Here is a 15,373-nt window from a genome sequence, read left to right as displayed (position 1 = left end):
GCTGTGATACATAAGACCTAAGGGAGATGATCACAAAAGACACCAACTGGTGTTAAAATCTGTTAATCTATCTACCCATATTATTTTAGCAGAACAGAGTTAAGATTTTAATATCTGAAGCCAGATTTGGGATTCAATTGCCTAGTCTTTTGCAATTCAGCTTCCATATTTTCTGTGTTTCTGTGTTGCAGTCTCGAACTCAAAGCTCTTTGTACTGTTTTTCTCTTTTTGCCCAATTTTCTCTAATTTTCAACACATATACTTGTGAAAGAATAAAAAAGGAAACAATCAGTGAAATCAAGTATCTCACATTTTCTCTTCCTTGTCCCAGGACCTCAAAACCCTACCAAAATGAAATGCTGTACTGTATACATACTTTTTTTTTTTTTTTTTTGGTGTGGAAACGATAGGAAGATAAATCAGAAGACTGATGCTAATAATTTTGCTTGACAGAGTACTAGAAAGCTAAGAATAACAGGGATGAGAGTAGTACAGGACCCTCAACAGAACAGAACAGGCACATGATTTTGTTAAGAAACAGAGAGATCTCATTTTAAATGCTGGGGAAAAAAGGAAAACTCTGATCGAGTGGTTCCTTGCATTCCAATAACATTATTTATTCTGTATATCATCTTTATATACTTGAATCTTTTGGTTGGTACTGTCAGGAAGCCTATCAATTATGTGGGTTTTTTTGTTTTGTTTTGTTTTGTTTTTTTAAAATTTTATTTTTACAGCTGTTATTTTTGCTCTATTACCAGAGGATTGCCAGGACTTTCCTCTTTAAAAAATAACCAGAAAGGAGGACAATACCATGAAACTTGCAAAAAATCGGAAGTGGAAAAACTGAATGACTACAACTAACCAGTTTAATCTTATGTTGTGTTCAACTACTGATTTTTGCATGTGGAATACAGTGTGTTGCCAAAGTTAAAATAACTTCTCTGACTCTTATGTTAGAACTCCTGTCTACCTGGTTAGGTCCATCAGACCAGGAGTCCTCTTAAGACTGAATGGTAGAACCATGAGTCATCTGCAGCTTTTGAAGACCTTCTAAAATTTCTTTCATAACCTTGCTATGTTGTACATATTTAGAGCTGCTTTCCTGAGATGCTACTGTATAAAGCTGCTTCACCTAAGGGAACAGTCCGATTTAAACAAAACTGAGCCTAAATACGAAATGCGGTGTTCCAGAAATTTTTACCAGTAGCCACTGATGGAAAGATAAATCAATCTTTCAGTTTCTCACAGATTTTAAAAAATGACACTTTAGTATAACACAAGGCTGCAATGTTATGAAAGACCCATATTTACTTGTCCATTTTCCCTCTGATAAGAGTGATTTTTTTTTTCCATTTTGGTGTCACAGAGGAACACAGAATGTTCCAAAACTAAGCTATAATTTTTGAAGTGCTTGAAAAGTTGTAATGAAGTCTTGAAAAATCATTGAAATATGTGTCTCAACGGTACTGATGCTGTTGAAGCTTCATACAAATCCAGGAAATTGATTTTCTAAACTTTTTGTGATAAACACTTGTCTGTCTTTGCTTTTCTGCTTCAAAAGATTGTGCTGAAATATTCTGCACACAAACCAGTCCTCAGGTTTTATTTCTTTGACACTAATGACACTAATCTTCTGACACTAATGAGAACTCCATTTCCATTAAATACAGGAGTGTCTTTGCTCAACTGCCAACAGAGTCAACCTCTTTTCATTGTCTCCAGTTTGGTCTACAGCCTAGAAAATGTAGTAAGATTCTCAATGATTTCTATACTTCCCTTTTAGTTTTCAAAAACAGTTACTCAGATCTTTGGAAATACAAATAATGCATAATATTTCAGGTAGAAGAAACCACATATCTAATAAAAAAACTCTGCAAGTATTGGAGTCAGGTAAACCATTCAGACAAATTCATAGTCACAAACCAGACCTGTTTGCCACTCTCAAATGGCTCCTGAAATCTGAAATACACAGATTTTTGATGAATAAAAATCCAACTGAGATCTTTTACATCCTGCACTAGTGTGCCAGCAAAAACACTGTGGAGTAATGTAACAATACATCTCTGCATTGTGTAAAGTACTGCGGCCTTTGTAACAAATCCTAGAGCAAAGTGCTTCACATTCACTATGTCTGAGGCATTTATTCAGAAAATAGAAAATTCCTATTCTCTTCCTCTCCTGACACAGAAGCATTGGAAAGTGCCACCAGCTAGCTAAATCGTGATGTAGCAATTTCAGACTAGTTGTGTGGAAATATCTTTCATCACTTGGGTAACTGGATTGCAGACTGTTGTCTTTGAGTGTTGCTGAGACCGAGAGCTATATAGGAGACAGAGGTATTGAACCTGTACAGAGGTTGTAGAAATACCCAAAATCACAGAAGTTAATATAACATGAAAGATAAAGAAACCAGTTGTTTCAGTTTATAACATTATCAAGGTACTAGATTAGACTGAAACTTCCATGATGTGAAATTATTCTGCATCTGGATACTGTAACGTTTTTTTATCTTTCTCTGAAGCTGGCCATTAACACAGACTTAAGAGCTCATGGCAGTTCCAAAGGAGCGACCTATAAAGTCAGGTAAAAAAATCAAGTACTGATTAATATTAATATTTTAATTGTATTTAATGGAGTGCAGGAGAGGGAACTACTTACAGTGCATTAATAAAATCTCGAGAGAAGTTGAAAGGATACTACCCCATCAGCCCCTCCTAATTTGCTCCTCCCTATTGGAATGATCTACATTTCCCACATAAAGTAGAAATTTTATGCTGTTATCAAGATTTGGGAACCTCATAATAAAATCCATTATAGAACTACATTTTTATACAGCATGGAGTGGATAGCCAAGTGTCCTGGGTTGAGTGAGTGGTGGGGTTTTTTGGTAGCAGAGGATGGTGCTATAGGGGTGGCCCCCTGTGAGAGTCAGCTCCACTTCTGTTTGGGAAATTGAGCCAATCAGCTGCGCCTCTGCGATAACGTATTTAAGAAGGGACGTGGTGACGGGCAGTGGGACTTGTGAGGAGGAGTTGCTGCAGCTGCATGAACACCAAGGTCAGTGGAGGAACGGAGGAAGAAAGGAGGGGGGAGGTGTGCCAGAGCAGAGACCCCCCTGTATCCTGTGGGGAGACGGCAGGGCGGCCCCCCCTGCCACACATGAAGATCTACGGTGGAGCAGACATTGATTTATGGCCTGTGTTTTTTGCATGATTGATCAAGGTGCTGTGCCCGAAGAAGGCTGGAATCTTGTGGGAAAAGGTAGCCCTGCTGTTGTAGTTCGGCACTGGGAGGATTGCAGCATGCGGGGGAGTCCCACACCGGAGCAGCTCGGGAAGGGCTGCAGCCGTGGGAGGGAATCCAGTCGGAGAAAGTTGGTGTCCCACACCAGTGCAGTGTAAGGACATGCTGCAGACCATGGGAGGGACTCATGTCAAGGAAAGTTTGTGGAGGACTGTCTCCTGTGAGAGGGGGACCAAGATGGAGCAGGGGAAGAAGTTCCAGAAGCTCCCCCCACCGAAGATGTAAGAAGTGGAAGCACTGACTGCACCCCCCATTCCCTACCCGCTGTCACACCAAGTGACTGACTGCAGTTGCCATCATCAGAAAAACTACCAACATTTAAGACAACTACTGTCTGGGTAGAACACTTGGTCTGTACCACAGGTACTAACCCTGGTCAAAAACTGAAACTGTGTGATCCATGAATTAGATTTTTTTTTTTTCCCTCTGAGATGTGTACAGTTGGGATAAATATTTTAAACTGAAACAAGCAAATCAGTATCCAACATGATTAGAAATCAATTAAACAAAATGCCCTCTGCACAAGATGATATTGCACTGCGTTGTTGTGTGGTTTGCATCAGTGTTCATTTTGGAGGCCTGTACAAATGCACACATGTCCAAACAGCTTTGGCACAAGGTATAACACTGTAATTCTAGAGCTGTTCACTGTGCTTCATTAATCCTGTGATCCTCTGAGATCTGGAAGTGAAAAGGGTTGCATTAAGGACTGGAAAAAAATCACTGGGCTTTTCTGACTTCCGCTGATTATCGTCTTACTGTTTCCCTAGGGGATAACACCTACATCCTTAAGAGTTTGTCAAATCATTCTACAGAGGTATCCCAACTGAGCACAAGAATTTCTGCGTCCAGGTGTTCTTTTTCGATACATTATGAAAAACTATATCAACAATTTGGTGCTGTGATTGACTATGTTCAGCAGCTTTTTTTTTTTTTTTTTCAGTGTCATCACCAAGTGCATCTCCTGCAGTACTTCTTAGATGTTCTCAAAGCTTCTGAATATCAATGGAAGCTGCCAGGGTCTGTTTCTTCTGCCATGTCACTTCATCTGCACAACAAATTGACCATTAAGTATAATCAGCAAAAGGCTGGGCTGTTTACCTCCCTTTGTCAATGCTGCTACACTTGATGATCAAGACGTGAGTTTTCTCTGTACAAAGATCAATACCACCCAGCCAGCTCCTAGCACTGGTGGAAGGCTCTTCTCCTTAAGTGTGACTCAGAGCCTGGCTCAGAGGTCTTCCATGTCCATAAAACTGCCAGCCCCATCATAGCTTTCTCAATCAGTTTTAGGAGCTAATCACATTTCTGAGGACAACTGTACACAATTCTCTCAGGGTTCTGATATCTAATTCCTTATTGTAACAAAAATATAGCAACAACAGTTCCTGAAGAATAGAATGCTAAGGTTTTCACACCTTCTCATCTATGACTAAGGATAAAATGCAATTCTAAAGCTGCTCCAAACTGCCATCAGCCTTACTGCTTTCATTGAGGAATTTCTGCAGATGCTAATCACAAAGGAATTCTCAGTTTTTCCCAGGTGTACTAGTTTTAATTCTTCCCTCTTACATCTTGGCTCTTCTGGCTGCAATGTGCAGTCACTAGGTCATAGAAGTGATACAATGGACATCCACGACAGTCAAATCCATTTAAAAAAATTTTTATAGAATGTTGTAACAGACATATGAAAATAGAAAAACATAGGAGAATCTTAAAATGCATACAAAGAATTTCAGTAAGCAATCCTTCTAGGGGTACTACAATATGTTATATAAAAATAGTAGTGTTGTTTTATTGCTGGGGTGCACTATGTTATGTGTTGTTGCAAAAATGTAAGGTTTACTCTTTGAAAAATGGTAGGGGGAGAGGGAAAGAATGAAGAAGTACAGACACAGTGACCTTTATAAATGGATAGCTGTCTGAAACGCATGAAGTTTCTGGGCTTTAAAAGATGGAGCTGAGAGTGCTTCTAATTTAAGATGAGCAGTATCAAAATTTCAACTGCATCTGTCTGTGTGGTATGATGTCTCTATTCTAATTTGGTTTTTGGAATGTCATCTATCTCATACTGACTATTCTCATTTAATCCTCTGATCATCACAGGGCTGGTGGTCAAGTCATAACAGCAATCTCTCCTAGAGGCAAGTGACAATTTTGAATTAGTTGTCATACTTTTCTTCTACTTGCAGTGGGAAACACGATTAATATTAAACAGGATTTGGCCTACATCTTCAGAAGTGACACATGATTTTTGCTTGAGGAACTGGACACAAAATCCTAGTTCCAGTGTTGACTTGTGCAGCAAATTCATTGCTTATGTTCTTATTTCTCCATGTGTCTAAGAGAATCCAAGTTTTCATTCTTGTTCCATGGGCTAATCAGCTTTAATCAGCTACTTCCAGGAAAGAAAGGAAAGTCACACATATAAGACTAGATTTCATACTATTTCTATGTAAATTTTGTCATTGTTTGATAATTGGGTGATAGATATAAGTGGGAAAGTTTCATTTTCATGGCAGGGAAAGGTCTTCTCTGATGTCCTATGAATTCAGGACAGTTCATAAACATGAAGTTAGATTTGAAGAGATCTTTGTGCTCAAAGTGCCTGACATCACCTACGCAATCTCCCTCGTGACTCATTAGTCCACAGTGATTCTTCCTAAACAGAGACACTTGTTGGACTCACATTCCCTGGGACTCAGAAAGGGTATGAATAGGCTAAATGTTAAATTCGTCAAATAATCTGAACATTTTTCACCCATTCAGTCTTTTGGTGATGTGGCTATATCCACCCTGGACGTCTGTTTTTGCATGCTAATCCTACTACTATCTCTTCATTTCCTATGTGAAGAATGTTTCTCTCAGGCCTTCTGGAAAACAAGGATTAGTATCAAAGCCAGCTGTTTTCTGTCCTTTTGTCCTTGGCCTATGCTCACTTTTTGAAAGGAAAACCATGCTGTTTACACATCAGACAGTAACTGCTGCAGGGTGAATCACTGTAACACTGGTGAATTCAGAGCCTGTATTCTATTGAAGCTGTCTTTGACTCATCTTTGATTTTACCCTCTTTCCATTCCAGACTCTGAGCCTTTTCTCTCCCATTCTGCCCTTTCAGTGATCTTGTAATACAACTTTACTCTGACTGTGGTTAATTTCCTGAAAGTTCACTTTCCTCATATTGTTCCTGAAATCTAAGTTTACAAATTAGATTCAACAGGAATGACTGTTGTTTTTTTTCCAAGGACTGAACAGTGAATCTTTTGCTATTTTTCCCTTTGCTCTGTGGAATTCTCTAGAAAACGCAGTAACACATCGCTTGCACGTGAACAAGACTGTCAGGATCAAACAAGTAATTCACAACCATCTACTGAAATACCACTCACATTCAGAACTTCAGATAGCATGATTCTATGCACGACTTCACTATTTGTCTGAGACACAGGACTCAGATGCTGCTATCTATTGTTACATGTAGATCATCCTCAACTATCTTTCATTTGATATGCATCTCATATAATTTTTTTTTCCCTTCTGTTTCCTGTGTCATTGGGCTCTGAATTATCTTTTGTATATAGTTTTCCACTAGCTAACTGAATTACATATACAGCTAAGTCTCATTAGGAAGATAGTTCTGAGTCAGATGTTGGCTGAGGAGATCAGGTAATGAAGAAGCTACGGCAAATAGAATCCCCAAAGGCAGTGATATGCAGCGTCTCAAATGAGATTTTTGGTGACTCACTACCTCTGTCTTTAGTGTTTGTTACTAGAAGTCTTCCATTCCTATTCTGTCAGTACCTCTATAATAGCAGTTATCGTGTTTATTCAAATTTCACTGTTACTTACTGCAAAGGAAAAGGATTTTATGACAGCTTGTAACAATTACCTTTACAATAGACTTAATAGAAATTTATTTAATCTCTGTTTTTTGGAGAAAATCATTGTTATTCCACTAATATTGTTGTGTACATCCAACAGAAGAATATCTTACAAATGAACTGAAAAAACCTAGCAAATTGGAGGGTGAGGGGGGAGAGTCGGGGGGGACATAGAAAGATAGATGCATGCAGGTAATGAATAAGCACCTGTTAGTGCTATTTAAATACCACAAAAAATTTAAATTAGAAAATTCTCAATTCCTAATTACATGATCTAGTGAGACTACCTCTGGATTAGATTGATAAATATTAATCTTTTAACTTTGAAGAGGCATTGAAAAAAGATTATTTAAAAAAAAAAAAAAAGACTAAAGCATGGAATGCAATAATAGTAATAAATACTAAAAGGGGTGTCCTGGATGATTTAGGATGGGGCTGAAAAAGTAGTTGCTATGAACCTTCCTAAATGCCAGATAGAAAAGGGAGATGAATATCTTATGGCAATGAAAGGGATGAAATCATTATAAAATGGAAGGAAGTTCAGGTAAGATGTAAAAAAAAATTTCTGACCCTGTAGGCAGTTGGCATAATCAGCATTGCAGCACTGTATTATGATATTTCTCTAGAGAGCTTATTGGACTACATGCATAGAAAGAAGGTATTAGTACTGTGTTCCATCCCTCTTATTTGCAAACAGTATCACTTGTAGGAAAATTTTAATTTTCCTCTAGAAAGCTCTTAGGGGTTACATAATCTGAAGTTAATGCCTTTTCAGGAGATATGAGTGTATGAGGAGGGAAGATGACACATCAATCTGCCAAGATGGACAGGCTAGCAAGACTTATAACAGAAATCAGACTGAGTTCATGGATGTAGCAGAAATTTAGCCTCTACACTGTTGCAAGTGAAATATAAATGGAGTGTATATTGAAAACCTGGAATACTGAAATTATTTGAATTGCCTCAAAATTAGCGGTGCTAGAATGTATAGGTGGACAAGTTTTAGCTTCCAGACACTTAAAGAAGAAAACTTTAACATGCCACTTCATTTTATAATCAATCATGATGTCCACATACAGGGAAATGGAGCAAAAAAGTGAATGTAATCTTTTTTATATAGTGAAATTCTTGCTTGCATCCTGAGCTCCAGAACAGAAGACATTAATTCACTTCAGAATTGTCCACAGTGGTGCCACCAGCAGCACCCCAGTGATATGGCTGGGACAGGAGGCAGTGACTGCTGATGCTGCAGAATGGCCATTGTGTTGGGGCTCTTTGCCCTTGAGAGCTGGTGGTAATCATGCTCCATGAACCAGAAGTGCACTTCAAAGTTTTATTACTGTAATTTAAAACCTTAAATAATGTAGGGGCTGTCTCAGTTGCATAAGGTCAACTGATATTGATGGGAAAGGAGTAGATGACTGTGATAGAAGTAATCTGAAGAGGATAGGCACAAAGCCTTGTCCATTAATAGCCCATGACTCTGCAGTCCTCCCTGCCTCAATGACTGCACATGGACAGCGGGGACAGGACCTCCAGCATCCCTCAGTACAACTGAAGGCAAAACTCATTAACAGTAGCGTAACAATTTTTGTACTTTGGACAATGTACATGATACAGAGGGACAAGGAGAGTTTCCTGCCTGAGACCAGATAACTAGTTTACTAATATTATACAATGGACTTGCCTTCTTAGAGGTTCTTTTGGGTTCAGAAAAGTAGAGAAGCAAGCAAAGAACATGCAGGTATCTCAAGAGACAGTCTCTGAGTATGTTAAGCTAGCTCAGGGAATTCCCCAAGGACTGGAAACTAGTGTGCCTGATGGTGATGCACAAGGGGATGTTAAGGATGACTCAGTCACAAAGCATCTTTCAGTAGCGGCACTTCTTGGACTTGCAGAAATGGAAACTGCTGAGGCAGCTGCCATCTCCAGGAATGGTGATACCAAAGGAAAATTTATTTGGAAACCCTGCATTATAAGAAAAAAAACAGATTTGTTCTCCAGCCATTTCCTTGTCTGTGCTCCTTCACAGTTCTTTAAATCTGTGGACATTTTATTTCTAATGGAACTGGCAGATCTATTTCTGAGCATAGGCCCAGCCTCGGTGTGTTTTAACTTCAACTACTAATACAGTGGACAAAAAAAAAAAAAGGTTAAATCTGAACTGTTCTGACTTTCAAAGATAAACATGAGAAATAAGAACAATCTGATTAATACTCTACTTTTACTTTTTCTCTTTGCATTCCAGCTATTTTGCTTCTCATTTTGTACATTTTGTCTCCCAAACTTGGTGACATCTTGATAAAGCAAATTAATAACTTCCCAAACATAGATCCAAGGTAGGAAACTGACAATATCATTTTGAACAATGAAAAAGAACAAATAACCAATTCAAGATACCTATCTATCAGCCACAATTCAACATCCTCTTTCCACAAGGAAAGCAATGGTCTTTGAAAATGAGAAAAGTCACATGGCCCATGTACTTCACTGGGACATTTTTCTCTCTCATGCAGTTGTAATAGGCCATTGTCAGAAAGAATAACCCAGATCTGTTGCAGAATCATTGTCTTTGTACTATGAACAAGAAGTGCAAATAAAAGAGTGTGCAGTTGGTAGTAGGAAAGGTGGAACTGGCAGGGTCGTTCAGACAGTACTGAAGCAGTAATCAAAGCAGGCCCTGGAGTAAAGGAAGAGTTTATTTCTACAGTCATGGAAACCTCGTGATTAGAGCATTGTCAGAATCACAGCAAGGCAGGTATTGTATTTATAGCTCACATACAAGCTGCCCTCAGAAAGGAAACTGATACTTTCTTTTTTTCACTGTTCCTGGAGTATGGTGTGTGTAACCTACAAACACCTCATCAATTGCTTTAAAGAATTTCGGTGTTCCCTACAGCTAACCCTGCACAAATTCACAAGCCAGAAAACTCCCCTGTATATGTTCTAGCCTCTTTGGAGCTGTCTGTGAAGGCTGGAAGTGCAGGGAAGGTCAGAAATAGAAAGAAAAGCTTTATTGTTTCATCAGGGAGAAAATATAAGAAATGAGGGAGAGGTTATTGTAGAATTTAAAAGAGATGTTGAATATCTAATAAAATCATGTCATTGATATTGAGATGTGAGTCATGGACCTGCTGTGTTATGTGTCAAATCTTTTAACCCAAAGCATGGTGCAGAAAACAGAACAAACGTGACTACTACACAGCTAAGCATTCTAGCATTTATGGGTAAACCGGGAAATATCATTAAAGAATGGTCATTTATCAGATACATGATTCCAGCTTTTAGGGGAAGTTTTTGACAGAAAACATTCTTGCCCTAGAGAAAGACCTCCACATCATGGTCCGTGGCTTGTAGTTTTAGAAATCAGTGAGACGGGCAGTCTGAAATAACCCTAGCTTAGAAGGACTGATTGAAGAGAGATGGGAAGTGGAGCCATGGCACTTCGGTAGTATCTGAAAGGCTGGGGGTGTTGGGTTAAGTTTCCCCAGCTTGTAACCAAGTACAGGGGAACTGTTCAGAAACTGGACAGTAGTCTCCAGCCTAAGTTCTTTTGTGATCCAGAAAGAAAACAGATTTGCAAACATTTACTGACATTACCTTCCCTGTGAATCTCAGTCCATGAAAAAGAAGGCTAAAAGTGATTAAAGGGACTAGTCTGCACAATATACAGACGTGATGACATATACTGCACAATTCTACAGAATCTTCATTCTCTGAATTAAATAAGAGTTGTGAATTTCCAAGACTTTCAAAGATATTTTATAGGCTTTTAAGTACTCTCAGAATTATTATATTTGAGCCTCAAAACTCCCAGGAAGTACACAAGAGATTCCTCTCAATTCTTTCTCCCTACAGGGCACCTAAAAATAACATATTTTTGGTATTTGCCTAATCATTTCTTCTTTTAGATCATTACTTCAAAGAAGTTGATTTGGGGTATGGAGTATTACACTCAGTACAGGTGTAGTTCTGGATGACATAGCAAGGGTCTTGAGTAACCCTCTAGGGTTTTGATTTTAATTTTCCATTTGTCCATGACACTACAGCAGGAAACAGAAAATACAAATAATTCCTTCACAAGAATTATGCATTAGTGTACCATTAGCTAATTTGAGGGATAGAAATCTCATAGAGATCTGAAAGAGCTCTGAACTGAATTATCAGTGGTGGGTTAATAAGTTGGAGTAAATTAAACTTACATCTGCCATCCATTAAAATAATTAACAGAAGAAGAGGGCATTTAAAATGCAGCTCTGAAATAGATTAAGAATAGTTTAAAAAAGCATGGCACTACTTAGACTCTTCTGTCCTCAAAACAACAATCTAATAACCATTCTTTTAATTTTTTTCCAAACAAATAAATTCTTTGTGCTTTTGTTAGTTTTTTATCAGATTATAGTTCAGCCTCCAGGCAGGTCAGTGGAAAAGTTTCACAAATTGCAGCTCATATGCTATGCAAAGTAAGTATGTAAACAATGCTTTCCCTCTTTTACACTCTGAGGAACTGGGTTTGCAAAGCAAAACCACATTCTACAAAGCCCTTCATTTAACCAGAGGGAGAATTTTGCCTTTTCAATTTGAAAATAGACTAAGTGTGTTCCTGCTCTAATTAAAGAAGTCCATGAGTTTTTCCACTAAGATAGGGTTTCCCCCAACAATTTAAAATTACTAATAGTTTAATTTTTGCAGAAACTCCTGGAATCTCCAGGAGTGATTCCCAACATCACTGTCTTTGCTGTGGGCTTTATTTGCATCATTATGCCCAAATGAACAGGGATCTGGTCATAGAACATGCATTTGTCCATAGCTCACTGTCTCAAAAGCCTGTGTATAAGTCGGTGCTTTTCAGGATGTGACATTACCTTTTAAAACATTCTAATCCTAAAAAAGAAAACTACAGATTGTATTTTCAATAACATGTTGGTGGTTCTTGTACAAAAATGTTACTAGTCACCAAAATCCAATATTTTGACATGACATTTTCACAAAATGGCCTCCTGTAGGCATCAAAACTTCCTAGATGACTTTGGACCAGGCACGATGGTCTGGTTACAATTATGCACAAAATGAGCCATTGCAATTGTCTCTGTGTACTCTCTTAGCCTGCAGCAAAAGCACAATAACATGATTTAAAGTTTAACTTTCTCTCATTGTGAGCTAAGAAGCATCCCCTTATCTTGTGAACTAAAAGACAGTTATTCAGGACCAGTTGATGTGTTGTCACTAGTTTTACTGCAGTAACCACATATGTATTAAGGCCCTAAATGTCTGCCACTGGGACTGTGAACATGTACACAGGTCTGACAGCTGTGATTATCAGATATAAGCCCTATAGGTGTCTGCATAATGTGCAAATCATGAGAAGGTGGGCATACTCAGAACACCATTGGTGCCAGCAAAGACAGCCAGCATGCAGATTGTGGTGCTATCCTTGTATGTCCTACTTTTAGTCAATAATGATGAGGTTACTTTTGAGGAAAATACTTCTGTGTCTCATTCCAGTGAAGGTTCATAGGCAAAGGCAGAGAGATGTGCCCCTGCCAACAGTGAGGTGCCTGTCTTTTTTACAGACATAGCTTAAGACACATCCTGTTTCCTCCTTATAATTTAAATTTCCCTCCCTGTTCTATTCTTTACAATATTTTCTGAAAGTGTGAATTTTGCTTTGGTGCTAAAATTCAGAATTGCAAAAAGGTCATGTTGTCTACCTTGATGTTAGTAAGGCTTTTGACACTGCTTCCCATAACGTGCTCACAGAAAAACCTGACAAAGTACAGGTTAGATAATTACACAGTGAGATGAATTGAAAACTGGCTGAATGGCCTGTCTCAGAAGGTTGTGATCAACAGCAAAAGTCTGGTTGGAGGCAAGCCACTACTGGTGTACCCCAGAAGTCAGTACTGGGGCCAATACTATTTAACATCTTCATCAGTGGCCCAGATGATGGGGCAGAGTGCTCTGTCAGCACATTCACAGATGATACAAAATTGGGAGGAGTGGCTGATACATGAGATGCTTATACTGACATTCAGAGGTACCTGGATGGACTGGAGAATTCATCTGAGAGAAATCTCATGAAGATCAGCAAGGATAAATACAAAGCTCTACATATGGGGAATAATGATGCAAGGCACCAGTACATGCTGGAGGCTGACTGGCTGGAGAACGGGACTGCAGAGGACCTGAGGGTCCTGATGGACAACAAGCTGACCATCAAACAGCAACATCTCATAGCAAAAGTGGCCAACAGCCTCCTGGACAGCATTATGAAGAGCACTGTCAGTATGTGGAGGGAGGTGATATTTTCCCTAAACACATCACCAGTGAGGCCACACCTGGAGTACTGTGTCGTCCAGTTCTGGGTTCCCCAGTACAAGAAAGAAATTGAGTAGTACTTTACATTTCTTCATCTACTCACATCTAGATAGTATTATTTCCTCTGATTATCAGATGTTTACATTCTTTTCTATGTCAGTTGGATATGCCAAGGTCAGAATCAGAACATCTCATTCTCACCTCTGTATATGAATCTAAGTCCTGTAACCTGCAATTTTGGGTTTTATGCAATCTCATGTTAGTAGTTACAAATACAGTTTACTCATGTTGGAATGATAAACAATAAATAGCAGCATAATATTTTTAACCGCATGATTTGTTTCCCCTTGCAAGTACTGGACAAGGATACATTTAATAAATAATTCATTTCATAGTTATACTAACAATATCCTTTATTTCTGAAGACATAGGCCCAACTTCACTCACAAGTAAAAGCTTGTTTGAAAAACCAAATATATTAGTCTTATCTGGGCAGCTTTTCCTGGATCTCCTGTCACACACTCAAGTTCAATATGACAGAAGCAGAGTTCAGTTTTCCTTTGCTTTCTGTTTCCTTTACTCCTCTATATAAAAATGCTGCTGTCCTGTCTATTAATTAAAACACCAAGTTCTTTTTATTCCTCTCTCTGTTCTCCTCTCCTTTACACACTAGCTGTTTCATGTCCCTTCATTCCTTTGGACACAGGCCTTGACTATTTTCTGCTACCATTTCTCACTCTGCCTCTCGCAGCTTTCCTTTCTGGATGTCTCCATCTTGCAGCTCTTGACATTCACCATTTCAGTCCTGTCACCCTGCATTACAGATATGCCCCAAAGGCCTTGGCAGCTTTCTTGAGGGTCTTTCTGTCATAGGCCCACTTTGAAGTGTGCTAGTGAAATTAGTGATATTTTTGGCCATGCACTCTGAGAAGCTTGGGAGTCTGTATTCAATATCCTATTCTTGAAAGCACTTTCATAGCATGATCAAAATTCCCCTTTCATTTTCTGATCATGACATGCTCTCCTTTTCTGCAGTCAAATGTCTGACGCATTTCCATGACCATCCAACCAAACAACAAACACCTGGACGTGGAGACATTCCCAAGATAGAAGTCCTGATTCATTGTAGGAAGCTAAAAGAAATTAGTCACAAACCTTGTTCCCTCAATAAAGGCTTAAAGAATAAAGACAAGTTAGATTGGCTTTCTTTACCCTTTTTTAAAATTTTATTTTTTTTTATTTATTTCAGAAAGGCTATTTGACATTCAATTCTGTCTCTTCTCTTTGGGCTCACTTTGGCCAATCTAGCCAAATCTTTCCTACCTGGTGAGCTGTTAGCAAATTCCAGCATGCCATGGCGGGGTTCCAGCCAAAGGCTTGCTTGCTTCTTCCAAAACAGGAAAGCTCTCCTTCTCTTACTGTAACGCCTTCCTGGCCACACCATCTCCCTCCCCACTCCCTTGCATTTCTCCAAAACTCCTTTGAACCAAGCACAACAAACAGATTATGGTTTTTTCTTTTTTCTTTTTTTTTTTTTTTTCCTAATTAATAGTTTTCTGTCAGGTCAGTGAATTGAATGGACTCACAGAAGGATTCAGCAAGTGTCAGAGCTCATTCAAGGTACCTCATGGGAGTTTGCTGAGGGAAGTGTAGGTGAGGATTCTCCTCTTTTTATGACAGTAAACTATGAGATTAGCTTGCTCCTTCTTGTGAAATGGCAGCATAAGACTAATTACAATTGTTAACTCTAACTGAGAATATGCAGTTGCAGCTTTGGGCTTGTAATTTGCAACTGTTTAACTCCTGAAAACAAGGAGAAATTGATACAAGAATCTATAAACATCTAAATTATTATCTCATAGCTCTTTATA

At 38.7% G+C, this 15,373-nt stretch overlaps 1 protein-coding gene across 1 annotated transcript in view; it reads right to left on the bottom strand.

Annotated features, from left to right (window-relative positions):
• SLC1A1 (solute carrier family 1 member 1) overlaps nt 1–15,373 on the bottom strand; it is a 57,988-nt gene that overhangs the window by 27,491 nt on the left and 15,124 nt on the right. The window lies entirely within an intron of this gene.

Source organism: Tyto alba, unplaced genomic scaffold, assembly GCF_018691265.1.
Source record: "Tyto alba isolate M040663 unplaced genomic scaffold, T.alba_DEE_v4.0 Super-Scaffold_42, whole genome shotgun sequence".
NCBI classification, from domain to species: Eukaryota; Metazoa; Chordata; class Aves; order Strigiformes; family Tytonidae; genus Tyto; species Tyto alba.
The sequence above is the reverse complement of the archived record's forward strand: the minus strand, read 5'-3'. Positions and strand labels throughout refer to the sequence as shown.